Below are 13,405 nucleotides of genomic sequence, written 5' to 3' on the forward strand. Positions count from 1 at the left end.
TATTGTAGCCTTTCAAGTAAAGTATTTTTCAGGAGTTGCTTTCAAAGGAGACAGAAACAGCAGAGGAAAGAGGGAGCCAAAATTCAGTGATGGTAATCAGCTGGAAGGGTAGATAGAAAAAGGAGATCATGGTTTGCTTTCACAGGAAGCAAGTGGTGGTTCCAAAGAAAGCATAACAAGAAAGAGAGAAGTGTTAGTGTCAGCAAATAAGGGTGAGATCAGAATGGACCTAGTGGATGGGTTCCATATTTCGAGAAGTTGCCACCAGAAGGTTGAAGATAACACAGAAAAGGTAGGAAGGCCCAGACAGTCAGGAAGAGCTCCAGGAAAGGAGGAGAAGACTTTGATAGGACTGTGAGATAGGTTATCAATCTTCAAGTGGGGCCTGGAGTTCTCCTGCAATAGCAATTGATCTTCAGACTGTTGGAAGAGAAGGACTTTATGCTGTTTCCTGCCTCAACCCACAGAGGGGGTTTTACTAGATAGCCAGAGCCTAGATAGGAACCTAGGGATTGACACCTTTAGCATGCTGGCTCTATCCCTTTGAAGTTAGACTGATACTCTCAGGGACTTCCTTCTGCCTTCTTCTCTCTCTCTCTTCATCTTACTTCAACATGCCTAGAGGGAGGATGGATACTCCTCGTATCCATTTCCATCCAGCTAGATTAGATTAGTGAACCTATCTACCTACCCTTCTATCCAGAATGGAGTTCACTAATAAATACTCTTTTTAGTAGATTAGAAACTATGATTGACTCTGACTTTTCTTTGTGCTGAAAGCTTACACGTGTGTTGGGATCCGTGCATGTGCACATGTATGGTAAGGTTTTGCTGCGCTCTAGGCTCCAGTTGAACTCTGCTTGATGTGAACTGGCATAATCTCACAGGGGAGATTATCCAATACAGACTACTGGGATTGGTTTCCCTGGATATAATAGCAGCTTTGGGGGGCAGACTATATAGCATCACACCTCTGCAGAGCTCCGTCCCCTCCTCAGACTACCTCTCCAGTCACTGCCTTTATAAAGGCAATCCATCTCATGCTGGGTCTTCCTCTTTACCTGCTTGTGAAGGAGAGCACCACATGTTAAGCTTTCTTCAGGTTTTCTCTCTCCTCCCTGCCTTCCTCCACCCACATTACAGCAGTTCCTCCCAGTTTTCAGGCTACCATTTCAGAATGACCAGAAGGGCTTTCTTTTACCCCCCTTTAAATACCGAAGGGGGAGGGGATATTCAGTTGTGTGGTTTCCCTAGAGTAGACCAAAAGACAGCTTAGCAAGGAAAATTCACTAACATACTATTTTCCCATGCAGAGCAGGGTGTGTGCACACACCTGCATGAGAAGTGTATGGAAAATGGTGCTGATGTTGTTTTTTCCCCATTCAGAGCAAAGGTGTGTGTGCTTATGTGCACCTCCTCCTTTGCATGAAAGAGAAAGAAGAGAAAAGCTGCTGCAGCAGCTTTAAAAGGAAGGGTAAGAAAATGGGCAGCAACACTGGAGGAGTAGTGGAGAGCTACTTTTAATTGCCTGGAGAGGGACTGTTCACGCTGGAGTGACCTTCTGTCCATAGCTCATCTATAGCTCTCAACAGTGGGCAGAAAGTCATGTTTAACAAGTTTCAACAACAAGCTACTGATGACAGTGTGGATCTCCACTATGTCTGTTTTTTTCTCCTTGACTGCAGAATTGTCCTTGCAATGATTGCAAAAGAAAAACTACCTAGACTCAGCATATTCCGTTCCACACCTAAAACATTTTTTGTCATCTAAAAAGAGAATGTCTTCAGTGGGACATGGTTTTCATGAACTGTGAACAAATCCAAAACAATTTTGGTTATATAATCATATCAACAAGATGTCAATTGCATAAAATTTATCAAACAATAATCTGGTGTAGAACATAGGAGGATTAAAAAAAACACATTTAACTCATTCTGTCGGCTATTGGTTTTTCAGTGATAAAAGGTTATAACCTGAAAAGCAACATGCTATTGGGGAGTATTATGGGCTTTTCACTCAATTATTTTATTAATATTAAAAATGCACTTGATTTAGCTTCCTTGTTCAATAACCATTAAATTATTATTGCTATTGTCTTTGAAGCATTATGATCTCTGCAGTCCAAGGAATAAAATGTTAGAATGACCCAGGGCTCATTTTAAATGTGTGGATTCTTGGAATGGATTGCTCGGCCTGATGCAATTAGAGTGCTATTTGTTTGCATGGTTCCCACTATACATTTCCTCTACATGTGAATTATGTTGGCAATCCTTGGGCATGTGCTCACACGGAGAAAATGCTGCCATTGATTCGTTTTGATATTTATACCTTGCTTTTGTCCTCAGCAGGGAGAAAATCATTCTTCCCACATCATTCTCTCCTCCTGCATTTTATCTTCACAATAACTACCCTGTGAGGTGAATTAGGCTGACAGAGTCACTGGCCAGAAATCATGCAGCCAGCTTGCAGGGAAGAACAAGGATCAGAGCCTGGACCTGGACCTCTGACACTCTAACTACTGGCACACCCCACCTGCTTTCTCCTGGTGGTCAGCTGTGTGTGACGCCCCAGCACTTGCATACCAGGGAATGGCTGGCCCTGGGCTGCTCCTGGTTCACAGCACTTTCCAACCGCCCAAACTTATTAATCAATTCTTTCCCAAAGAATATCTCGGCAGTAACTATAAATCCTGGTGCTGAGCCTGGTGTCACCCTGATGAAACCCTGATGACCATCCTAACTGGAGAATAAGCGATTCAAGTTTCCCACTAGCCCACCCTCTTCCCTTAAAGAGATGGGGAGAGCAATTATCCCCTTCCCTGTTTGCTTGTCAAGGGAGGAATACCTCGCTGCTCACCCCTCCCCCATTTTTATTAGGGGCTCTTTGTCATATCGCTGGCGGCCATAACAGGGAAAGGTGGGAAGGGACAACTAGCACGGCCACGTGGGGACAGTTTAAGGGCGTCCCCAAGAAGGGGGTCTGCCGGCCGAACGTGTCGAAGGGACTTTTCAACACGCAAGGGCGCGGCAGGGAGGGAGACGGAGGGCAGGCAGCGGCGGCGCATCTCTCGGCGCTCCAGCCGTCCGGGCCGGGTCTCTGCAGTCCTCGCCGGGGACTCTAGGGGGCGCTGCGGCCCTTCCTTGCGGCCGCGCTCCGCCTGCCCCGCCACCCCCGGAGGAGGTTGAGGCTCAGGTTGGGCGCGCGGAGAGCAAAGGCAGCCCGATGCTGTGCCGCGCGGAGCCGCCTCCTGCGAAGGTTGCGCGCCGGGGTCGGACGGCAGGAGCGCGCAGCCGGGCCGCCTTGCCGGAGGGACGCGGAGAAGCGATGCCAGGCGTCCGGGGCACGTGGTGGCGCTGCTGACGGACAGGAGGACGCCCCGGGGCGCAGCCAGGGCCGGGGGAGAAGGGCTGCGGCAGGGCCCGTCGCAAGGACTCGCCGCTTCGAAGGCGACCCAACAGGTAAGCCGGCGGCAGGGCGCGACGGGATTCTCCGCCGAGGGAGCGGGGACGCGCCCCCGGACCTGGAAAGTTAGCCTTTGGAGCCCGCCCAGCGCCGTCGAAGTTTGGTGGAGAGCTCGGCTGTGACAGGCGCCCGGGCTGCTGGTCTCGCTGCCTGCTCTGGGCAAAGGTCCGGGCACTGCCGGGCCGGGTGAGGTGGCAGCGGCGAAGCGCTGGATCGCGGCCGCCCGGAGGACAACTTCGGCTACGGGGCTTTTTTCCGAAGCACAGACGGGGCGACTGCCTTCCCCCCTTCCTCCTTCCCTCAGGGAAAAGGGGAGCTTCGGCCTTGGCGTTGTGCTGCAGGCTGGGGGGACTAACCCCGATGGCCCTGGAAGGCGCGATCTCCGGAGCCGCGGAGGCTAAGCCCTTGCAGAGCAGCGGCAGGCAGGGCGTGCAGGCGGGCTTCCTTTTGTGCAACTCCGAGACAGCCGCAGAAAACGGAAGCGTCCCAGGCATGGCAAAGTCTCCTTACGAGCGGAAATCCAATCCCAGCCGCCGCTCGCAGGCGAAACGCCCGCGGCTGACTTCGAAGAAATTAGTTCTCGGAGACAGCCCCTCCTTTCCTGCTCTTCACAATTGTGTATGTGGGGAAAGGACAGGGGAGGGGAAATCAGGACCCCCCCCCCCCCATCGGCCCCGTAGCTGTAGCAACAGCTGAGAAATGATCTCCCTTTTGCAGCCTGCAAGAGTCCGCAGTTGGATTTCCTCGCTGTTTGCAGAAATGGGCTGCGGAAGCTGCAAAAAGAGGATTGCCGCCCACCGACCCTGACTGACATCCCGGAGTTCAGCTGTCAATGGCCTCATTATGGTCTTGCATGATCTTATGGGGATTGGCTGGCGGGGGATGTAGATCGTGCCAGGTAGATTCTGTCAGAGTTGGGAGTACAGCTGGAAACTGTAGGGTGGCGAGTGTGCATCTTCTTGGGTGCAGGAAATGCATTCATCCAACTCCACCTTAGAGAGTTTTTGGGTTATTTACAGAATGTCTTGAGTTTGAAAGGGGGCTGCTTCTTTGACAGTGACAGCTGAATCCTGTTCCGTTGCAGGCGATTCAGCAGCTACGCCTGCGTTGCCACAGTTTCAGTAGGAGAGCCCGGCAGCTGTTTGGAAAATTGTGGTTGTACCGGAGCTCCACTGAGTGCTCCCCTAGCCTGGGCCTGTCTGTTTGCATTGATGTCTGTTTCTTCCTGGCTGGAGGCAAAGCCTGCAGATGACATATTCTCCCACTAGTCAAGAAGCCCTGTCTCAGTTCTTGCATGTGCAGGAGGCAAAAGGCTGATTCATTTCTTATATGAAACATAATTCTACTTGCAAGCAATACTTTATTCTCTTACCTGCGGTATCTTTTTTTCAAGTCTCAGGAATGATCCTGTCAGCCACTCCCACAGTTGCATGCTTGAGTGGTCCAGGAGCACCCGATCCTATGCTGTTGGGTGACATGAAAGAGCAGATGTGGTTAATGCTTGCATGGCCAACCACTGGGACCTCTGTGTCAGCCGCTATGAAATTCCTAAAGGGAGAACAGCTTAAGAAGTAAGATGATAATTCTAAAAAGACATGCGGGCACACGTGTGGTTTCCCAAATGTGCACCCTGATACAGATGGTCTGTCTACAGTCTGCTGCTTTCACTAGATTGTGATGTGCCTTCAGCTGCATACTCTGCCGAAAGCAGTGCAGTGTGGATTGACCATCTGCGCTGTGGTGCCCATCTCCTTCCCACTGGGTTTGGTTCTGTGAGGAGATGGAAATGAGACTGGGAGGCTGCTCGTCTAAGAGTGTGCATGTTCTGGGTCAGTTCCTTCCCCAGCATTCCTTTAAGCTGAGACAAAGCAGTCGGAGTCTAGGTTAGACTACTGTAACTTGCTCTCTGTAGGGCTACCTTTGAGATTGCTCTGGAAACTCCTGCTGGTCCAGAATCCAGTGTCGTGGGTCCTCACGGGGATGGACCCCATGGAGAGCACAGATCCAACCAGTTCTCTGCCAGCTGCACTAGTAGAGTACTGAATGTGGTGTACAGGTGGTGTACTGAATCAAACTCAAAGTTTTGGTTCTACCCTTTAAAGCCCTAAACAGTCTGGGACCTTCATATTTCAGGGACTGGCTCTCTGATATACCCTCCCCCCCACAGAGCAGTTCACTCAACTGAAAACAACTTATTGGTGGCACCTGGGGGATCATATAGCTGTCCTCAACCAGAGCCAGGGCCTTTTCACCTGTGACTCCAGCCTGTAGGAACTCTTTGTCAAGTGAGACGATGGCTCTGCAGAATCTGATGCAGTTGCACAGGGCCTGTAATACAGAGATGCCCCTCCAGACTGATGTTCTGCCTTTACTCCTCCCATCTGGTTTTTTGTTTCATTTTTTTTCCTATACTGGTTGGTAATAAGCATTATTATTGAAAATAATAAATATTATTATTTTGCCATACTTATTTCCTATCTCCATAGTCCCTGTCAGTGATTCAGTTATTGTCTCCCTCTCTGACTGGCTTCCCTGTTTTTGTGTATTTGAGGACATGGTTCAGGGTTCATTGACAAAGGTTTTAATTGCATTATATGGCATTTTAAATTGTGATGTTGTAAACCATCCTGAACCTGACCTAGTTGAGAAAAGGCAGTGCAAAAATAAAATTTATAAATAAATAAACATGAAAGGGAGGAGTCTCTTGGCTGGTGCCTCCACGGAGCTGGAATAACCAGTGGAGTCATGTTGGCATTGACCAAGACACCCCCCCCTTTCCAGAATTCAAAGGGGCATTTGCATTGGTTTATTGCATTGGTTTATTAACTAAGTTAATAAGTGTGTGAGAATCTCTGAACTAGCAAAGGGACTGCATCACAGGGCATAGACTTTTCTGAAGCTGGGCTTGCTGCACTTACTGCTGAGGTGAAATGGGGACAAAATCATGTGGAGGTGGCAATTGTGGTTTAGGGGTCACAGACTTAGCTGCAAAGACCTCTTTGCATGATTCCAGGAGCTGCACACTTATGAATGAATGCAGAATTGATTGTGACTTGTCACTTTGGAATTCCTGATTAGAAAACATGCAAGATGAAATAATTCTGACATCTTCCTCCATACATGAAGGAGCTCACGAGGAGTGAAAATAGTCGCTGTTTGCTTCATAAGCAATTTAATTTTTGCAAGCCTGAGCAAGCATCACTTCAGCCAGTACAATTGTAGCTGCCACTATTTTTGTCAAAATCTTCTGGAAAGTGGGTGATGTTGCTTTATATTAGATGGTCTGGAAAACCACCATTCTTAGGCCTACAGGGATTCAGAGTTTTCTTTCCAGTGTAGCCACTAATTTGCTTTCCAAATTTGAGCAAACTCCTCCTTTCTCTGTAATGGTCTAAAATATATTGCCTATAGTCCTGGGGGGGAAATTCAGGATGCTGTATTGTCACTGCGTGCCTGACACTCAGTGATGAATATATCTTTTTTTTCAGCTGCCAAACCGTGAGCCATCATGAAATCAGTAGCGTGCAACATTATAGCTAGATTTTGAAAAGAAATCCTCCAGTGTTTGGCATGATATGCCCTAGCCGCTTGCTGTGCCATAAAACCTTTAATCTACTTGCAGTCACCAAACAAGAGAGAGAGAGAGAGAGAGAGAGAGAGAGAGAGAGAGAGAGAGATGGTGTTGGTTTCTCAGAAATCCATGTGCCTAATATTTTTGCACCACCAACTCAGCCACCATCCAAAACATGTTGGAGATGTAGAAACCAAATGAGTTTTGCTAGCGCACAGTACAAATGTTGAGCTGTAACTATTCATAGTAGTGGTGGGTCATATTGTTGTCCTACTTAAATAGAATGTTCTTTAAAAGTAGCCAAGTTTCAGTTTAAGAGTGGAGAAACTGTAAGCAAATCATTGAGGTTGGAAAATTTCTATTAAAGTTGGGAACATGTTGTAGATACTTTCATTTTGAGTTAAGTAATTGGAGGACTTCAGAGGAGAGTTGCATGGGGGTATCTGCTGCCTTTATCTTCCAAGAAGCTTAGCATAAATGGTTATACTTGCAAAAAGTGTAAAATAATTAGGATGACAGTACACGACAGGCATCAAGTCCCCCAGCAAATTTCATGGACAGTGTCAGGGTCTGAACACAGGTCTCCCAGTCTTCAAATGCTACACCACACTGTGTCTCTTATTGTGGAACTGAGAAGGAGAAGAAGAATTAGTGGGATATAGCCAGATGTAATAAGGGTAGAGGGAGTAGAAGCAGAAAGAAATGGGGACAATTTGGGAGAAATTATTTGGATGGAAGGAAAAGAAGAACATAAGAACATAAGAACATAAGAACAAGCCAGCTGGATCAGACCAAAGTCCATCTAGTCCAGCTCTCTGCTACTCGCAGTGGCCCACCAGGCGGAGCTCCCTGTCCTCCTCCCCTGGTGGCTTGTAGAGCTAAGAGCTAAGATGCCTGTGAAAAACTGCATGTGTGCCCATCTAAACAAGGTAATGTGAAGATCAGAGAGCTCTACTCAATGTTCTGTAAATTGTATATTTATAAAACATATTTAATCAGCTGTGACCACAGCAAATCAGTGTGCATCTTATGGGACTGTTGTGTTGATCTCAGGCAGCATAAGTAGCCAAAAGTCTTTGTTTTTGACAGTTAAGGTACATCAGCCCCAAAAATTTAGGGCTCAGGTGACTGGAAAGGAATCACCTGCTTGTGCTTTTATCATTTGCTTAGTGAAAACTTGGTTATTCCATCAGTGTTCCGGGATTTTTTTTGTAAAAAGCCCTTTTTCCTGTTGAATCAAATGATATGGAAGAGCTTCATTCTTTTTGCAATCAGGAAGAAAAACACGCACTCTGCAGCGGACATGTGACCTGGAAGAGCTAATCTGTCATCCAGAACTTTGTAGTGATCTAAACCTGAGAGAGGGAATCTGTTATATGTTGAAGTGGGCCCAGGAGATGACATTTTCACTTAGGGCCACCCCCGTTGTGATTCAGCAGCTTCTGTTTGTGTGTGTTAATTGCCCCTGAGAAGAACAGTCTCTTAAATGCTTTACCACCTTTTGCTGATTTAGCTGCTGCTGACGTTGGGTTTCCAGTGCTGCCGTCTTTTCCTCATTTTAGCTGCATTGTGAAGTCTGGGAGTTTTCCGGCACTGGATGAGATGAGGGGGAGACCTAGCAGCCGCTCTGACCTTCAGGATGCCAGATAGGCTTCAGTAAGTTAGAGTAATTCTCAGTTGTTGGGCTGAATTAAGGACTTCCTGGGTCTCCCCAGGCAAAGGAAGTTGTGATACAGAGGGAGAAGATAATTGGAATAGGAACAAGTTCAGTGCACAGGTTGATGGAACAGGCATGATTGTTTCTTCTGCACAGGGCTGTTCACTACTACCTGGTTATGGGAAGTTCATTGCTGAGAGCATCTTGAATGTGTGGCATTAATAAACATGGGATTTTTCTTGTTCTTTCTGTCTGAGCTGTAACCACCAACATTACAGGGCTCCACCTTTTCTCACAACATTCCAATGGCTTGTGGACCTTGCTTCCATGGAACAATATTTAGAATGCAATCCTCAAAACACTTTCCCAAAAGTCAGTGCCATTGAATAACTATGGACTCATTTTTAAGTGGACCTTTGTAGGATTGCTCTTCTAGGCATTTAATATGACAAGGGACCTGACTGGTCATCTGGAAGAAGGCAGCATGAACCCTGACATGATGTTGCTGTTTACCTAGTGACTCTTTAGCAAGCTACAGGTCCAGTTGATACCTTGCCCTTGAGTGGCAGCTGGGGATTCTCTGCCATGGAATGTACCACTTTGGCACAATAGTTTGGGCCAGTATGTACCACTTTGGCACAATAGTCATGAGCAGTATATAAATATCCTTGCCTCTATCTTGATCCTGTCTTCCTGTTAGGGGTCCAGTTCTCCAGGTGAGGTGAGGGGGGTCTTCTCCCTGCAGTTCCGGTTGCCTGGCATCGGTAGAAAATAAAGAAAAACCCTGCAGTATTGCATGTAAAACTGAATCATTTCTGATGAAAACCCCACACAAACCTGGTAATGACCCAGAATAGCTGTATTAATCACAGGAGACTATGGTTTTAGCTTCAGTGTCTTAAGTTACTCTGAGTAAATGACCACTAGCTCTTCCAAATATATCTTCAGGGTTTATTAGTTCTGGTGTGCAAACACCCTGCCTTAAGTGATGGGAGAGCTTCATTTGGGTTAGGGCTTATTGTTATAACCCATCTTGAAGGCTGAGGGGAAAGTTAGGGTTCAGATGTTTTAAATAAATGGACATTCTATTTATGCTTCTATGATCATCTATGGCCTTTTAACCAATTTACATTGGAGGAGTTTCATCAGTTCTTCCCTCTGCCCTAATTCAAGTGATTTCATTTCCAGAAATGTCAGTATCCAAATGGAAAATTGCCGAACTACTACCAATGATGTGTAACATGTCCCTAAGACATTGGCCTCTGGCTAAGGTAATACCCATTTATATATATATAAAAGTGTTCTGGAGGAGGGCACCCAGGAAATTACAAACAAGTTAGCTTAATGCCTGTTCTAGGTAAATTGATAAAAAGCATTATGGAACATGAATTACCAAGCATGTAGAAGGGCAAGCTCTGCTGAGCAAAAACTAACATGGCTTCTGCAAAGGTAAGTACTGTCTCACTAAACCTTTTAGAGTTTTTTGAAATTGTCAATAAGCATGTGGACAGCAGTGAGCCTGTGGGCATTCTATATTTGGATTTCCAAAAGGCTTTTGATAGAGTCCCCCACCTAGTGGTGTAATGTCCATTAGGCAATGTGGGCAGCTGCCCAGGGCTCAGGAATTTTGCAGGGCATGCTCCTGCGTTTTTGTTTTTTTGGTGTTTTTTCACATTTTGGCCTGCAGAGGGTGCATTTTTAGAGATATCGGCACCAAAATTTCAGGGTATCATAAGGAGACTGTATCATAAAGAGATGATGCCTCCCAAGTTTGGTGCAGTTTGGTTCAGGGGGTCCAAAGTTATGGACCCCCAAACAGGTTGCCCCATCCCCCATTGTTTCCAATGGGAGCTAAGGAGATGGGGGCTGCACCTTTGAGGGTCCATAACTTTGTCCCCCCTGAACCAAGCTTCACCAAACTTGGGGGGTGTCATCAGGACAGTCTCCTGATGATACCCTGAAATTTTGGTATCACTAGCTGAACAATTGCACCTCTAAGAGGCACCCCCAGAAATTTGCCCAAGAATCTTACTTCTGCATTGATTTTTTCCATTGATGTCAATGGGGAACTTGTGGTGCAGCCTGTGGGGTGTACATTTCTGAAGGCACAGTCACAGAACTTTCAGGGTATCTTCAGGAGACTGTCCTGATGACACCCCCCCCCCCCCAGTTTGGTGAAGTTTGGTTCAGGGGGGCTAAAGTTATGGACCCTCAAAGGGGCAGCCTCTATCTTCTATTAGCTCCCATTGGAAACAATGGGGGATGGAGTCTATTAACTTTGACCCCCCTGAACCAAACTTCAACAAACTTGGGGGGTGTCATCAGGATGGTCTCCTGACGATACCCTGAAATTGTGGTGTCACTAGCTTTAAAAATGCTGTTTTTTGTGGAAGCCAGCAGGCTTCATGTGCTGGAGCAATGATACCCTGAAATCTTGTTGCCAATATCTGTAAAAATACGCCCCCTGCAGGTTGAAATGTGAAAAAACACCAAAAATAAAAACGCATCCGAGAATCTTGGATGTTACCGCAAGTTCAGATCGCGCAGAGTTCAGAGGGGGTGGGCTCGGGCCCTTGGCCCTCCAAGCGCCTCCGAACCGGCTCAGCTTGGCCCAATCCATGGATTGGGCCGAGCCAAGCCGAACTGCCAAGCCTTGCTGCCTGTACTCTGCCTCTTGTCAACCCTGCTGCATCCTCGGATGGATCTTTGTGGGGTGGCAGGACTAGCAGTCAGGGGTGCACGCACACCTGGCCGACCCACCGACTGTGCCGCTCTCCCCTGGATGCCGCTGCTGCCCGCCACCAACCACCTGCCCCCCACATTTCATGCTCTTTCACCGGTAAGGGGGGTGCCTAAGTTCAGCCGGCAGGGAGGGGGGAAGCCACAAGCCACCAGGGGAGGAGGACAGGGAGCTCCGCCTCCTTCCGCCGCCCATGGGGGACATCAAACTCAGGTTTTTCCCAGGGCTCCACTTTTCCTCGTTACGCCCCTGCCCGCACCAAAGCCTGCTAAGCAAACTTCACAGTCATGGAATAAGAGGACAAGTTATATGGATTGAGAGCTAGCTAAAACATAGGAAGCAGAAAGTAGGATTAGATGATCCATTTTCACAATGGATGGATGTAAGTAGTGGGGTCCCTCAGGGATCCGTGTTGTGACTGGTGCTTTTCAACCAGTTTTATCAGTGACCTGGAGTTGAGGGTAAACAGTGGAAAGGTCAAGTTTGCAAATGACATCAAATTATTTTAGGGTGGTTAAAACAAAAACAGATTGTGAAGAACCCAAAAAGGATCCCTTTTTGAAGGAACAAGCATAAAAATGAGGTTTAAGTGTAAAGTGATGCATATTGGGGCAAAAACTCCCGACTTCACATATACACTGATGAGATCTGTGCTGATAGCAACAGATCAAGAAAGAGTTCTGGGGGTGGTAGTGGATAGCTTGATGAAAATGTCAATCCAGTGTGCAGCTGCTGTGAAAAGGGCAAATTCCATGCTGGTCATGAGTCTACAAAGAATAGAGACTAAAACTACTGTTCTCACACTATACAAATCTATAGTGGGTTCACACTTGGAATACTATATACAGTTTTGATCACTATATCTTAAAAAAGATATTGCAGAGCTTGAGAAGGTGCAGAAAACAGCAACAAAAAATTATCAGGGGGCTAAAGCTACTGCCCCATGAAGAGCAGTTAAAAGTCTTAGGGTTCTTTAGTTTAGAAAAATGATGGGCAAGGGAAGATGTGATATAGGTCTATAAAAGGGTGTGGCAAGAGTGGACAGGAAGAAGCTTCCCCCCCTCTCATAATACTAGAAAGAGGGTCATCTGCTGAAGTGTAATTCAAAACACATAAAAGAAAGTATTTCTTCGCATGATGCATAGCTGAGCTGTGGAACTCCCTGTCCCTGAATGTAGTGGTGGATGCCAACTTGGAAGGCTTTAAGAGGGGAGTGGACATGTTCATGGAGGAGAGGGGAGTGGACATGTTCATGGAGAATGCTAGTCATGATTCATATCTATTCTCTCTAGTATCAGAGGAGTATGCCTGTTATGTTAGGTGCCGAGGACCACAGGCAGGGATAATGCTTCTGCAGTTGTCTTGTTTGTGGGATCCCTGGAAGCTCCTAGTTGGCCATTATGTGAATAAACTGCTGGACTTGGTCTGATCCTGCATGGCTTTTCTTATGTTCCTATACATTCTTCTATTTCCATTAATTTTTTTAAAAAACCCAAAGAATCTGTTAAAATAAAAGTGCCTATAGCATAAGCAATTTTTCATTTTTTTCTTTTCTCACACAATTCAAAATGACAGTCTCCCTCCATTCTCCCTCTCCCATTACTCCCATTACTTCCAGTTGGCTGGCTGGACCCTGCAGAGCAATTTGAAAAAAGAAGGTTAGTAAAACCAGTCAGACTGGTTTCATTGTGTGTGTGTGTGTGTGTGTGTGTAAAACCTATGTGGTGGTTACTCAACAGCTGGAACAGATACTCTGTGTGTGTCATTTCATGCAAGCTTTGCCTGGACTGGTGATCTTTGAATGTTGAGCTTTCCAACAACACAGCAACCTATGTAGGAGGTAAAGTTTCTGTATAGGATATGATGAAATGTGTGAAGGATTCTAGAAATCCACTACTAGTTAGTGAGGTGCTATAGATATGTGGATTAAGATCTGGGATGCCCACATCTGAATCCTTACTGTTCTATGGGAACT

At 46.6% G+C, this 13,405-nt stretch overlaps 1 protein-coding gene across 1 annotated transcript in view; it reads left to right on the forward strand.

Moving 5' to 3' along the window:
* Positions 1 to 3,161: 3,161 nt before the first annotated feature.
* TAFA3 (TAFA chemokine like family member 3) overlaps positions 3,162 to 13,405 on the forward strand; it is a 119,225-nt gene continuing 108,981 nt past the window's right edge. Inside the window, exon 1 of the mRNA XM_048497258.1 lies at positions 3,162 to 3,458. The gene's annotated coding sequence lies outside the window, so the exon portion shown is untranslated. The remainder of the gene's footprint in view (positions 3,459 to 13,405) is intronic.

This window comes from Sphaerodactylus townsendi, linkage group LG05, assembly GCF_021028975.2.
Source record: "Sphaerodactylus townsendi isolate TG3544 linkage group LG05, MPM_Stown_v2.3, whole genome shotgun sequence".
NCBI lineage: Eukaryota > Metazoa > Chordata > Lepidosauria > Squamata > Sphaerodactylidae > Sphaerodactylus > Sphaerodactylus townsendi.